Source organism: Microtus oregoni, unplaced genomic scaffold (genome assembly GCF_018167655.1).
Source record: "Microtus oregoni isolate MIOR12 unplaced genomic scaffold, Mior012 000002F_ref0000024, whole genome shotgun sequence".
Lineage (NCBI taxonomy): Eukaryota > Metazoa > Chordata > Mammalia > Rodentia > Cricetidae > Microtus > Microtus oregoni.
Genome location: NW_024543061.1, coordinates 21,139,061 through 21,155,341, shown reverse-complemented (window position 1 = coordinate 21,155,341; position 16,281 = coordinate 21,139,061).

Genomic DNA, 16,281 nt, shown 5'->3' with positions numbered 1-16,281 from the left:
GCAATATTCAAGTATTTGGGAAACATGCTCTGATGAAACAATGAAGTTCATAATTTTTAACAAAGTTATGAAATTTAGTCAACATAAAAACAATCAGATGGTGAGGGTTAGAAAGGAAGTTCAGTCAGTAAAGCTAGCTGTGCAAACATGAGGGACTGAGTTAGATCCCCAGCAATCATGTAGAATTGGGAACAGGGTGGCATCACCTAGTAATCCCAGAACTGTTCAGGTAGAGACAGGAGATTAGCAGTGCTTGTTGGCCAGAAATACGCCCTAGCCTAATTAACAAGCAGAACATGGAGTCTTAAAACCTATCTCAAGAAAACAAGATGGGCAGTTCCTGAGGAGCAACAGCCATGGTTGACCTGTGTTCTTTACCTATACTCACATGTATGTGTATACACTCACAACGAACATGCACACGCTCAGACATTACTTATGATAGCATTGCATTTGAAGAGCCAGTGTTATCTGCCTTTCTGTTATGAGTAGGTCTTACATCTATCTTGTTAGGTACTCTAGTACTACGGCTTGTTTGAAGAAAAAAAAAAAGCTAATTTTGGCCACTTTGAGAACTCTACTTTTCTACTATGTCATTATTTTAGTGAAGAACTAAAAGGGTTGGGGAAGATAACTGGAAAACTAATGTTTACAACACAGATTTCATTCCAGCTCTGCAACTTCTATGCTGATGTTTCCAACAAAACCTAAATATTCCTGCATTGGAATGCTCATTACTCTCAAACTTGTAATAACATTGGATAATGTCATGGGACATTTGTCCATTTGTACTCTTATGTTTTATAGCTAATATGAATCTGTCTAATTATAAATGAGAAAAAAGGTGCTTTAAAAGAGGATGGGATAATTAGTAAATCAATTGGTCAAGTGCTTTGGAAATCATCAATAAGTCAATAAACCGAAAAGTTAGTTACCATTAGTAAATAGTCAATGTCGCCTTCACAACCTTTTTTCTTCCCTAAGATGTTAATAGATCTTCTGATTAAATGTCCACATTACTAAAATCTTAAAGATGTGTGTTAAAGATATCTCAGCTCAAACTATTTGAAAATAAAATATTATTTTAGCTAGGACCAATGAAGTTTCCATAGTCAGATAAAATGGCCTTAGTTGTTATCCAGTTCCTTAGGCTCCAATTCTTATAATTAACTACTAATTTATTGACTTAAATTAATTCTTGTTATAAAGCTAGAATGGTGAATGGTGGCTCAAGTTTGTAAATTAGGACTGAAGCAACTTAAGAAAAATGATGGCACCAATTCAAGTCCATCCTTCCTTGCACAGTGAGAACCAGAAAGAAGAAACGAAACATAATGATAACTAACAAAAAAAAAAAAAAGATTTCTGCTTAATTCAACGTATCTGTCTTCCAATCTCTCTCTCTCTCTCTCTCTCTGTATATATATATATATATATTCTTACTTTATGCAGGGGGTCTAATTTCCATCCTGACCCTGACTTCTAGGTCACCTCTTCCTTTCACACAGGAATGACTTTCTCTGTTCAGAAATGAGGTCTCGATAGTTTATTTATATAGGTTCCACACTTTGATTGGACAGGGCAATAATTTCAAAAAAAAAAAAGACTGAAAGTGGGAGGAAATGAAAGAGATATATAGTTACAAAATGAGAATACAAATTGTTACTGTGTCTGCCCTGCAAAGAGGTAAGAACTACACAAGGAATACTTGGCACACACCACTGGAGAGTGAGCCGAATAGAAGAGCATCACCGCAGGCCAAGGGGTTAAGAAAGAGGGTCAATTTCATCTTCCTCTGACCAAAGCTCAAGACCTTAAAACTAAGTCCTGGTGTTAGATTCGTGGGATCGTTTATATTAGCATTATAAATGAAAGAAAGAGAGAGGGAGAGAGAGAGAGAGAGAGAGAGAGAGAGAGAGAGCTATCAATGGAGAGTGGCATAAACAGAAATATTTACAATGCAAATAAGTCACAGGCCAACCAAACACACACACAAAAGTAACACAAGCTAAAAAACAAGCCAAATAAAAGGTAAAATACCACAAATTTCCATTCACTGACAGCTCAGTTTATGCTAGCATAAACTCTGGGGGATACCCCTTTGTTTTTGGCTACTAGCATAAACTCTGCAGGGTACCCCTTTGTCTTTGGCTACTAGTGTGTAAAACTATCCAGTGCTTTCTTCTGGTTTTGCTGTCACTGTCAACAAACACATACCCCACTACAGGCAGACAGACAAACACATCTACACAGAGAGAGGAAAAAAACATCAAAAAAGAGCTTTATAAGGACACTTTGCCCTCAGCATTTATTCTTTTTACTCTTATATTTATTCATTTGTTAGTGTGGACAGCATTCTTTTTCATTTTATGTTATTCATCTTAATTTTTCTAAGCAATGTCTGGGGATGTTGGTTTGATCTATAGTATTGCATTTACTTCCAAGTGTATTTCACAGGGCAGTTTCACAGAAGCTTCTTGTGGCTAGCATGTTTTGATATTTTGCATGCAGTTTCTGTATTTGGGACCCCCTTTATTTGTGGATTTTCTAGAGAAGGTTGAATTTGATAATCCATCCAAGCTGATATATTTAAGGAGCAGAATATATATGTGTTTCTTCTCTGTTCTTTCAGCTTTGTCTGTAATGTGAAATCTGAGAAGTTGTCATAAGAACATAGGCCCAGATACCTCAGAGCTTATGTGTTTACAAAATTTCTGGTATTTTTTGTCTGCTACTGCCAAAAAGTGGTAGAAACTCTGACCCCATGACTCTATCCCCTTGTGGCAATGTTGGAACTTTTGATCTACTCTTTTCCTATTTTAAATTACCAAAAACGAGTTGAATTGGGCTGGATTGTTCAAATGGTAGGGTGTAATTTCCCTCATTTCCTTTGAGAGCTTAACTCAGCATGAAAACGTACATATAACATCAAGGTGCTGGACTCAAACTCCAGAAGATGGTTCTAGAAAGCAGTCACCACGTAAAAATCAAATGAAAGATAGATATACAGTAAAAACAACTGCAATTAGTAATAATAGCAAACAAATGGGCCACATTTATAAAAAAAGAGCAAATTTTAAATTAGCAACAAAATTAATAATAAAATAAAAGAGAAGATGTGATTCAACAAAAATATTTTAAAGGAAAATATTTTAACGACAAACCCGTGATTAAAGCCTAAAAATATATGATGAAAATAATAAGGAGATAGAAAAAAAGGAAAAAAATCAATTTTTAGTTGGAGTTACTTCTTTCTTGTCTTCTAACACCAGGTTTGGTGTGGGTACTGGGTTCCAGCTGAGCTCTGTTTTAAGTCTCCTCTTCTACTAAATATGGGAACATGTAGACTGAGCCCTGACTTTACTTCTCACAGATCAGTTAGTATAACCATTTCTCCACTATGTTACAATAATTCAGAGACTTTTACCAGGAGTGTGTAACATGATCTGATAAATTTTGGTGATGTGTGAACTAAGTATATAATATTTGCTCCTATATTTTCTATCTGTGTACACAGGAATGTGGCAAAAGTTGGTGAGCTAGAAACCCAGTTATGTTCAGAATTCCATGAATAAGCAGGTAGATAATCCCTCCAGACACCTTTAGTCCACGCTGGGTAAGGCAAATGCCTTACAGGGGTTCGTGCTGTGTTTTCAAATGCCTTAGAGAGTAAGACAAGCCAACAGACTATTGAGTCTTATGTTGGAGGAGGTATGGTTGTAACTCAAGCTGTGTGAACCCAAGAACTTGGTTTTTATGCTTTCAAACTTATCTCCTATGTCAAATTCCATGTACTATGTCTTAGTATTTACAAGCAATGGGACCACTAATGACCATACCCTCCATCGTGCATTGTCTCTGCTTCTTAGACATCACATGAGGGTAGTGACAGATCTTGACCTACATAACACTGACTCTCTTTGTCATTTCTCACCAAGTCAGTATAGTAAGATAAATGCAAAAACCCTGAATTAAAAGAAAATCTTCTAGTTTCTGAGCTTAAGAATAATCATGTGGTTTCAATATGATGGTTATTTTTAATTATCAACTTACAGCAGTCAAGAATTACCTGAAAACAGTCTTCCTGAGGGATTGTCAATCTTGTATTGGCCTGTGAACCTGTCTGTGAGGGACTGTCCTAATTCATTTAATTGATATGGAAAGAATCAGCCCATTGTGGTTGGCACCATTCCTTAGGAAGGGGATCCTGAGCCAACCACGAGTGAAATAGTAGAGCTGAACATAAGCAAACAAGCAAGTGAGCATCAATGCTTAATGTGCTGTGTTGGGATACTAGTACCCTTAGCTCTACATGTGTTGTAGTTCTTACAGGTTGGCTTTGTAGTTCCTGGGGAGAGCTAGATAGCAGGATTCCTCTGTTCCTGGTCTCAGCTAGTGTTATTGCTCCAGAACCTGGGATTTCTGCTATGGTTTGAATGTGAAATATCTGCGGTAGGCATGTTTGATCACTCAATTCACTGTCGATGATACTCTTTGGCAAGGTTCTGGGGCCTAGAACGTTGTAGAACCTTACTGGAAGAAATAGGGCACTGGGGAAGTCCTTGAGGTTTCATAGTTTGACCACCACTCCTTATTCTTTTTCTTTTTGATGCAATGTATCCAGCTTGCCTTCTATTTCTTCCTTTTAGCCTTCCCCATGATGCATCCTATCCAATGATGAACTAGAACAAACCTTTCCTCCCTTAAGTTGATTCTTGTAAGGTTGCCCAAGGCAACAAGAAAAGCAGTGAAAAGCATCTTAGACCTTTTGTGTCTAAAGGTTTGACAGCTCTCTGGCAACTTTCCAGTGATGTGAGCATAGGACTTATGTTTTCTGGCTCTTTACAGTCTTCCATCTTCCACATCATGTTCTGGCTAATTTTGTGTCAAATTCAACACAAAGGTAGAAGTCATTTGCAACTCAATTGAGAATGCATCTACCTGAATGGTCTGTGGACATCTCCTTATTTTGTTACTTAGTGATTTATACAGGAGGACCTAGAGCATTGGGAAGAGTACACCCCTGGACAGGTAATCTTGGGGTGTATTAAAAGTAGGTTGAACAAGCCAAAGTAGGGGAACAAGCCGGCAAGCATCACTCCTACACATTTTGTGCCTCAATTCCTCCCTCCAGTTTCCTGCCTTGAGTTTTCTGCCATGACTTCCATGGATGATGAACTATAAACTGTAAGATGAAATAAAGTCTTTCTTCCCAAATTTGATTATACTCATTGTGTTTTAACACAACAATTCTGGGTGGGGGTGTTACACACCTTTAATCCCAGCACTTGGGAGGCAGAGGCAGACAGACTTCTGTGAGTTCGAGGTTAGCCCTTTTTACAAGAGCTAGTTCTAGAACATGCACCAAAGCTACACAGAGAAACCCCATCTCAAAACTGAAAAAAAACAAACCAATAACAACAACAACAACAAAATAAATAAATAAATAAATAAAACTCTCTACTCTGGCTTCATTTTCTTTTTCTTTCCATTCCTCTCTCATTTCTGCCCTGTTTACCCTCTTGAAAAGTCAGCTAACTCTTGTTGCTATTGTCACTGTAAAAACTGTAGCAATTTTGGAGGCACACATCACCACATCACCACCTTTTGCTGTTGCTGATGATGCCGTCACTCTCTGGCCTTGTGACATCATCTCTTCTGCAGCTGTCAATACACCTGGTCACTCTTCCGCTTTAGTAGCTCTGCCTGCTGTTCCTTGTTGCTGTTGTTGCTGCTCTCCTGACTGCATCACTGATGTCTTCACTCAGCCAACATCACTAAATGCTGGCAGGAAAACAGCACTCAAGAGAAACCTGTTGAGACAGGCAAGGCATCAGGAGGAAGTGTCTACCAGACGGATAAGTTGAACACCCTACCTAAATAACCAGGGAAGGGTTGTTTGTAACAAATACAAAAAATTTTCATGTAAATGAATTTTTATCTAAAAGGCAGTCTGATGTTTCTCCCTTGTAACCATGACAGAAGCCTTCTGCTCTTGTTCAATATAAACAGGTGTAATATGTAAGAAACTCAGGATGCAAGGGTGGTAATTCAGTAATTAGAGGTCAAACTAACTTGCAAAAGACATGTGTTTCAGTCTCTGAAAATGCCTGGGTACTGGAACACAGGACTATTATTTCAGCCAGAGGATCAGACGTTTGAGATCATTTCAGCTTAAGCATCTCATGGCTCACCTGGGCTTCATGAAGCCCTGTTTAAACCCCACAGCCACAGAAGGACTGTTAGATATCTGCTCTTGTTTTCTTTGAAGCCAATAGGATGGATCACACATCAAAGTGCTCACCACAAAACCCCAGAATTGAGGGTTGATTTCCAGAGTTTGATCCCTGGAACTCACAGGTCGAAGGAGAGAACAAACTCCCACAAATTGTCTTTTGACCTCAATCCACATGTAGTGTCATTGGAGTGTTCTGCCTACACACTTAATAAATGTTTAAAAAGAAATAAAAATTCAGAAAACCAAGCCAGAAATAAAACATTAAAAGCTAGATGTTGCAAAAGCATAATCAATAATTCCTACTAAGAGTGTTCATACCAAGGAATTGTAATCATTACTCCTAGAAATGGTTTCCACAAGGAAACAATAAGTATACTGAACAGAGTGAGGTATATGGTGTGTGCTAGTTTATCATGTTAACTTGATACAGGCTACAATCATTTGAGAAATGAAATATCTATCAAGAAAATCCTCCCACAAGATCAGGGTGCAGGAGAGACTGTAGGGCATTTTTTTTTTTTTAAACAAGTGATTGATGAGGAAGTGCCAAGTCTATTGACGAAAGTGTCACCACTGGGCTGGTGGTCCTGGGTTACGTAAGAAAACCTTCTGAGCAAGTCATGGAGAGTAAGCCAGTAAGAAGCATCCTTTTATAACCTCTGTTTTAGTTTCTGCCTCCAGGTTCATGCCTTGTCCTTCCTTTAGTTCCTGACTTTCTTCAGGGATGGACTATGATGTGGACATGTAACCTAAATAAATCCTTTCCTCAACAACTTAGTTTTAGTCACGGCATTTTATCATAGAAACAATTAGCACTAACTAAGACATTGTGTTTGAAAGTTTATCAAACATGTTTTTTTTTTATTCCTATTAATGAACATGGATTTTTTTTTTGTTCATAATATATCCTGACATGGTTTTCCCACCCTCTACTGTAGCCTTCAAGTTCATCCCTACCTCCCCTCCTAGCATGAGTCATTTCATTTCTGTCTCTTATAAAACAAACAGGCCAGGCGGTGGTGGCGTATGCCTTTAATCCCAGCATTTGAGAGGCAGAGGCAGGCAGATCTCTGTGAGTTCGAGGCCAGCCTGGTCCACAAAAGCTAATTCCAGGACAGACACCAAAGCTACAGAGAAACCTTGTCTCGAAAAACCAAAAAAAAAAAAAAAAAAAAAAAAAAAAAGGAAAAGAGCCCAAGAGATGTCATCAGAAACAGGGATCCACTTGCTCACACATTCAGGAATTCCATAAAAACACGAAATTGAAACCTGTAACAGAGAACTTGGTGATGACCTGTGCAGGCCCTATACATGCTGCCTCAGTCTCTTTGAGTTCATATGAGCTATGGTCATGTTACCAAACATGCTTTTAATATTTGTTGCCATGCCTATTTGGCATACAATGGGAATGTAAATTGGAGTAATTATTGTCTTACTTTCAGCAAAATGTTGAAAGGCTCATAGAAAACTTTCCCAAATTTGAGCTCTTGTTCTCATTCTAAGATGTTTTAGCGTTTAAGATACTTCATTCACGTAGGTACGTTATGATATTATTAAAAACAGAATAAAATCACAAAAATAAACTTGGAAAGTTAGGAAGAATAGTCAACTGAAAAAAAATAGATCATTTAGTAAAATAAATATACCTGTGAGAATATAAACTAATACATAAAATAATATTTAAATAAAAGCTAGGAATCATAATCATCTTAATGATTACAGCCATGTTAAAAAATTGTACTCAAATAGTAGAAGAGGGGCTGGAAGGAAAGGATTATAAAAGCCAAAGGTGGTGGATGCCTTCAAAGACAGCATTTCCAAATACATCTGGGTGGATTCACATATTAACCCACAAGACTGTGACAGCTTAAACAAGACATTAACAAATTTAAGAGAGTGAAATCCCACCATGGAAGAGGCAAAGAGAAATTTCCACAGCTAGCCAAGGATAATTTAACATTTAATTGTTGCTGGTGTAAGAAAAGTAATTTTTATTCAAATGTGTGATGTTTGGTATATTGAATACACTCCAGGGCAAGGCCAACATTCAGGAGTAGACACCCAAAAAGACACTCTATGCTTTTGGGGTTTTGTTGTTGTTGCTGTTGTTGCTACTGTTTTGTTTTGTTTTTAAGAGAGAAAGAACACATAAGTCAGTGAGTAGGGATCGGGGACTAGCAAGAGTGGAGGAGGTAAATGAAAATTATCAGTATATTATATGGAATTCTTAAATAACAAAAACATTACTTAATTTTTTTTACTCACACAAATAGTAAAGTAACATCAAACACATTTACATGATGAATTTGCAACTATTTGAATACAATTTCTAAGTGTAATTTTTTTTTGTTTTTCCGTGCGCAGAATGATAGAAGACCTTACCCAGCAGAGTGCAATCATGACTTGAGCTGTAACAAATTTAATTGAGATACAATAGTAATAACAAATCCCTAATTCCATTATAGAGAAGTTCTAGAATGATTCTCAAAGTTTTTTTTTTATATTATTATGGGTATGAGGGTATGTCTATGGGTGTGTATGTGCACATGATTGCATTTGTCTACAGAGGACCAAACAGGGTTTTGGATCCCTTGGCTCTAGAGATAAAAGCAGTTGAGAGTCGCCTGACATACATTCTGGGAACTGAACTTGTGTCCTCTGAGAGAGTAGGGTGTACTCTTAATTGTTGGTCCATCTCTTCAAATCCTGGAATGTTTCTCAGTAAGTTTGAGTGAAATATCTTTCATGATTTGATGTGCTAACATAAACTTACATTATAAACTTATGGAAGTGTGTTATTATTTAGGCTCGACATTTTATACTATAATTGGTTTCTGTATTTTAGCTGCATTTATAAATCTTCTTAAAACTATCTTAGGGCTTGTGAGATAATCAGTGGTTAAGAGAATTTGTCACTTTTCCAAATGATCCTGGTTCATTGCCAACATTCATACAGTGATTCATGTCTATCTATAATTCCAATTCCAGGGGATCCATTGCTTTCTTCTGGCTTCTTGAGGACACCTGGCATATACATGATGTAAATACACACATGCAGGTAAATACCATATATTTAACATTTATAAGGAAAAGAAGTTTTAAATGTATAAAAAAGAGATGTTTTGAGGGTTGTGGTTATATAAAAGATGTATAGTGAGAAGTGATAACACAAACATTTAATCTCAGCATTTAGAAGGTAAAGACAGGTGGATCTCTGGGAGATCAAGGCAAGCATAGTGTACAGAGTGAGTTCCAGGACAGCCAGAGCTATGACACATAGAAACCCTGTTTCCAAAAATAAAAAATAAAATATATATGTATGTATATATATATATATATATATATATATATATATATGTATTAGGTATAGAGATATATAAAGTTCTTTTTGTCATTTTGATGTTGTTATTAAGATTCATCTTTATAAATTTGAAACCAAACAACTAGATCTATTTTCTATACATTATCAAAATATGTCCAGAAATGTGGTTACAGTAATTATCATTTTTTGCTGTTTTTAATTAATTTTGACCTCTCTAAAGAAAACTTGATTTCATCAGCAGAGTAATAGAAACAGCATAAAATTGTATACTTCCTAACATTGTTTGATCATGTAGATCATATATATATATATATATATATATATATAGAGAGAGAGAGAGAGAGAGAGACTATATATACATATGTATATAGAAAGTACCTATATACATGTACAGCTATGGATATATGATGGAGGAACGTCATTGGTTAAAAAAATAAAGAAACTGCTTGGCTGGCCCTCATAGGTTAGAAGACAGGTGGGTGGAGTAAACAGAACAGAATGCTGGGAGGAAGAGGAAGTGAGCTCAGACTCGACTGCTCTCTTCTCGGGAGCAGATGCCTCAGAGAGACGCCATCCTCTCCTCTCCTGGGCAGACAGAAGCCATTCAGCTCCGACCCAGGATGGACGCAGGCTAGAATCTTCCCGGTAAACGCACCTTGGGGTGCAACACAGATAATTAGAAATGGGCTAAATTAATATGTGAGAATTAGCCTAGAAGAAGCTAGATAGAAATGGGCCAAGCAGTGTTTAAAAGAATACAGTTTCCATGTAATTATTTTGGGTAAAGCTAGCCGTGGGGGCGGCCGGGTGCCAGGGACACAGCCCGCCGCTCCTATTACTACAGATATATATATATATATATATATATATATATTCTTTATATACATATATGTGTATGCATTTGTACTGATATTTATATTGATAGTATTTCAGTATATTTTATTTAGTTGAAATGTGTTAATAATATTTCTATAAAATATGATACTATTTTAGACATAATTACAAGAATCAGCCTCATGAGACAGTACCCCTGTGTACATAAACCATTATTAAGTAGTATAACAAATAGTTTTGATTGATCCACTGTATCATTTATAAAGTTATTTGAATTTATATTAAATATATATATGTAAATATATACACACACACACACATATATATATATATACACATACATACATGTGGCTTGTATGCCATGACCTCATTTTGATGCACAGATTAATGGAAATGAGTTAAATTAAGATGAAAAAATTATCAAATAAAAAGATAGAGCTAATGGACAAACCAGTAATTTAAATAATATAGTTTCTGTGTGATTATTTTGGTTCTGGGCAGCTGGGATAAACAAGTACCCTCTCTCAATCAAGGATTATGCACTCTTCACTGCTGAATCATCTTTCCAGTCACTTAGATTTAGTTTTATAAGTTTATTTATCACAATGTTAGAATAATTTTGTTTTAGTCACGAAAGAAAAACATGTTCATTGATGCTATCAGGTCCCCATCTGACCTTGAATTCCTGTAAGATGAAGCAGATGTCATTGTGTTAGTAGTGACAATAGTAAAGACACAAAAAATGATAAATTTCAAAAGCAAAGAGAATATAATATTACATTTTGCAGAAATGAAAACAGAAAACCATGGACTTGGACACTGATCATCACAATTCATGTCCCTTCTGGTTTTAAGGATTAAGACATTATTAAAATGGAAATGAGAAGTCTCTAGATACTATTCTGAAACATGTCTGACCAAACAAATCTGTACTTGAAATAATTATTTTTCACATATATGTGTAAGCATGTACACTCATACACAAATATTTTGAAAATGCATTTCATTAGTTTATTCAGTTGAGAATTATCACAAATTGGATGTCATGAAAATATAGCATTAAAATGTTTTCTTTAAAAATATATCTATTTTTATTAATCTGTATATGTGTATCTCTCTGTGTGTCTGTGATAGAGAGAGAAATAAGGAGGGAGGGAAAAAGAAAGGGGGGAGAGAGAGGGAGGAAAGAAAGAGTGTGTGTGTGTGTATAAAGATTATATAGGTAATCATGGAGTCCAGAAGAGGTTATCAGCTCCCCTAGGGCTTGAATTATACTTGATTGTGAACTATCTAGTGTGAGTGCTAGTGTGAACAGTCAGTTATGAAATTTGTGAAATATCTAGTGTGAATGTTAGTGTGAGCTTCAGTTTGTGAAATAGTAGCAGGTGCTCCTAACTGCTGATTCAGCTCTTCAGCACCTAAACAACTTACATACAATGAGCAGTTCCCATCTAACTTATCCACAACTAGCCATTGCTATGCTGGAAAAAATGTTAATGAAACTTGATGTCATTTGAAATTTGCAGAGGAATGTAAAGGCTGTGGCGAAGTGTGCAGGAGTTTCAGAATTCTTGTGTTGTAGGGATACCCATTTTATTGTTTTTCTTCGCTATCTCACAAATCAAGGATCTGGTATTTAGCAAGTCATATAACCTAAATATAATAAATATATTATATTTAACAAACATGATGGGAAGTAATGAATAAGAAACAGAAAGAATGAAAGTGTGTGAGCCCAGAGACATCTGTGAGCTGAGAAGAACTGCTGGACATGATATGCTTCACAGAAGAGATTGTTCAGCTCAAGCAGGGATGTTCCCCACAAAAAGGAAGCAGAATAGACTTCCATCATTGGTAGACTTCAGAAGTGCAACAGAACAGCAGTAGAGTCACAAATTCAAGGTAATTTGTGATTATAATTTACACGGTCTCAAAACGAAAAAAATGACAACAAAAACCGTAAAGATTTTTAGGTTCTTACTACCTTTACCCACTAAACCATCTCATGGTCATAGACTGGACTTTCATGTTTCCCTCAGCTACCTGAAATTCAACTGAGCCCTGCTGCAACTATGAACAGGACCAACAAGATATCGTCGGACTCCAAACATTTGTACTGGATGTAGAGAAAAACATAGAGATGACTGGGTGCATGTTGGCAAGAGATTATGTTGCACCTCCTGGTGAGTAAACATCCTCACACAAATGCAAAATGCCAGGAAAGGTCTTTTACATTAATTTTTCATTTTTGTATCCCAGCCAAAGTTTTTCCTTCCTCCTGTCTCTCAAGTCCTCCCCACACCTCTCCTCTCACCTCACCCATTCCTCCTCCACTTTTTCTTCTCAGATATAGGCATCCCACGAATATCAGTCAGCCATGGTATAACAAGTTGTAGTGAGACTAGGTTCCCCTCCTTCTGTTAAGCCTATATGAGGTAATACAGTAGGAGAAATGGGTTTCAAAAGTAGGCAACATCACAAAAACAATTTTGAGCTTTGGCTTATTCTCTGATTTTGTGTCCTCATACCAGTCAGAGTAAAATAAAGGAATGATAATGTTATTGGGGAAAAAAGCAGTCAACAATGTCAGAGAGAGCACTTGCTCTCGCTGTTAGCAGTACCACAGGAAGACCAAGTTACACAACTGTAACTTATATGCAGAGAGCCGTGGTCAGTCCCATGCAGGTTCCCTAGTTTTCAGTTTAGTCTTTGTGAGTCCCTGTAAGCTCAAGTTAGTTGATACTGTTGGTTTTCTTCTGGTGTCCTTGACACCACTGTCCTATAATCCTTCCTCCCCCTTTTTCAGAGGTCTCCCAGAGCTCTACCTAATATTTGGCTCCGTGTATCTGCATCTGTTTCCATCAATTTGTTGTGTGAAGTGTCTCTGATGACAGTTGGGCTAAAAACCAATCTATGAGTGTAGCAGAATATAATTAGGAATCATTTCATTGACTTTTATGCAAGCGTTTGCTCTATTCTAGGTCTCTGTGGTATCTTGCCTCTGGGTCCTGCCGCTTAGCCCAGAAATCTTTCTCAGTGTATGGGTCTCCAGCATTGAAAGTCATTGGTTGGTCACTCACACAATTTCTGTAACAAATTTACATCTTGTACATCTTGTAAGGAGGACAAATTTTAGGTCGAAGGTTGTGTGGCTGAGTTGGTGCCCCAGTCCCTCCACTGGAAGTCTTGCCAAGTTACAGGAAATGGCTGATTCAGACTCTGTATCCCCTATTCCTAGGAGTCTTAGCTAAGGGTCCCCCTCATAGATTCCTAGGAGATTCCATTACTCTAGGTTTCTAGATCATAGTAGGGAAGGCAAAAGTATCAATGAGACTCAACGTCAAGAAATTCAGTGAGGCTCAATGGCCTCTGTCCTCTCAGAAAAAAAAAAAAAAAAAAAAAAAAACCTTCTTTGCAGTTTACTGAGAGACCCTGCCTCAGGGGAATAAGGTAGAGATTGAAAAGGGACAACACCCAAAGTCGTCCTTGGGCTCTGCACCTACCTTTGCATATGATTTTATACATATGTACATGGCAGGTGTATTTTCACATATGTGTGCCCATACATACATATACACATATGAACAAAAATAAAAAAAAATGGGGCAAATAAACAAACCAGTAAAATTTCTTGTCTTGGTACCTCACTTTGGCAATAGGACCTGAATGCTTGATTCAGAGGACTGGTGGGTTTTGGAGATAGATCCTCTATACCCAGTACAGATGATTGGACTCTGAAAATGTCTTGTTGGTCCTATTCATCAGTGCAGCAGAACTCAGCTGAATTTTAGGTAGCTGAGAGAAACATGAAGTACAGTCCATGATCATGAGATGGTTTAGTGGGTAAAGGTACTTGCTGTCAAGCTTGGTTGCCTGAATAGAATCCCCAGATATAAATGGTGTAACAGGAGAACTGAGTTCCAAGTTGTCTTCTGACCTCCATTTGCAGAAAGTAGTATGCAGATGGACACAAACACACACACACACACAAACACTGAGAGAAACACATGCATGTGTAGATGCCCATGCATAAATAGTTTACCACTTTACCATTTACCTATTTGACAAGCAGTATGCAAAATAAAGATTCACTGTGATTTTAATAAATGCAAAATTCAATTTTTTTCAGACCTTCCTCTGGGTCAGTCAGTTCTCTAAATATTGTGTGTGTATGTGTGTGTGTGTGTGTGTGTGTGTGTGTGTGTGTGTGTTCAAGGCTATGTAGTGAGTATCACTGTCTTTTTCATTTTACTGATGATAAAACACATATAAAATTTTAAATACTTTGCTCAGGCTACACAGACAGTATGAATTAAGGCCAACATAGCAAATGGTAAAGCTAGACAGTGAGACAATGCAGCTTACACTTTTATACTGGCCCACAGACTAGGCCACACAACTGGGTGCTGATCACCTTGGTCAGCTTTGCCAAGAAGCTAGTCTTCATCTGTATTGGATAGACTAAGGCCGAGGTTTGATATATGGGGAAGTTGAATGGATAATGACTGATCCACAGAGATTTCTTAGGCAGTAACCTTGCTCAAGTGAGATAGCTGTAGGTGTAATATACAGCTCTCACTCTTTAGACACAGATATATGTGGGCATAGACTCAATTGATCTCCTTAAAAAGGGTCAAAGGGAAATATTGAAAGGCTTTGTTTCTTTCCAGTAACTGTGAAGGAAGGTGCCACTGATTCATAAGTCAGGGGCAAAAAGAGAATGTAATGGAGGCCTGTGGCTGAGTGCTACCCTTTTCCATTGGAAGTGATTTTATTTTCAATGAAGCGATGGACTAAAAAGTGAAAATCAGAAGATTTATGAGGGAATTCATTTTTATAGAGTTTCTGAAATTTTGTCAAAGTTTTGTATTTTCACAAATATAATTCATTGACTCCAAAATGGACCTAGAAAGTCAAGAGAAGCTTACACCACCACCATCACACATTTGCTGAAGGTCTAGTATTTACTTAGAATGACACTGGGGAGGTAAATAAATAAGATGAATATTCATTTCATGAAGTTTTCCCTGTGAGTTAAGAAATTGGTGTGATGCTAATGTTCAAAACATGAAATTAAGGTCCAAGTTTATCTTGTATCATTTTATTTTATTGTTGTGCTTTAAATGTTTGTTTGTTTTCTAAGGAGAGTCAAAAGTGGTATGAATTGGAGTGGGAAAGAAGGTGGAGGAGTTGGAAAACCACAATCAGAATGTACTGTACAAAAAATATCTATTCCTTTTTTCTATATTTATTTTATTTTACTGAAAATAGATTTTCCCCTCCCATTCAAATCCATACCTGTTCTGTCTCATTGTAAAGAAACAGGCTTTTGGACCATTTTCTTCACACTGGGGTGACGAAATGAGAATGGAGCTGTCTAGTCTTACTGTTATTTGGTATGCCATGTTTGATTGATACCCATGAGAGACCTGTCCCTATCTTGAGATAAAATGATGAGGAGTAGATGGCAGTAGTAGGGGAGGGATTTGGAGGAGAAGTGGGAAAAGTAACAGAGGTCAGGTTGTAAAATATGTACATATATAATGAAAATAAAAATATATTAAACAAAAAGCAAACAAGCAAGAATCTAAAGACTAGCAATAATATAAAATAAAGCCACAAAATCTATTATCAATAAAAGAAAAGTAAATAAAAGAGAGATCCTACTTGAAAATATACAATGCACAATAAGGTGTATTATGGAAAAAATTCAAAATGTAGAATATGAACATGATTCATTGCCCATGTGGCTAATGTAGCTTTTGACAGAGAACAGATGTGCAAGACTGGACACCATTTGTCTGTCAAAAAAAGTGACAGAAAGCTCTCCTAATGAGTCATAGGCAGCAAAATACTTTAATCTCTCTTATGACATTTTCTCTGATTT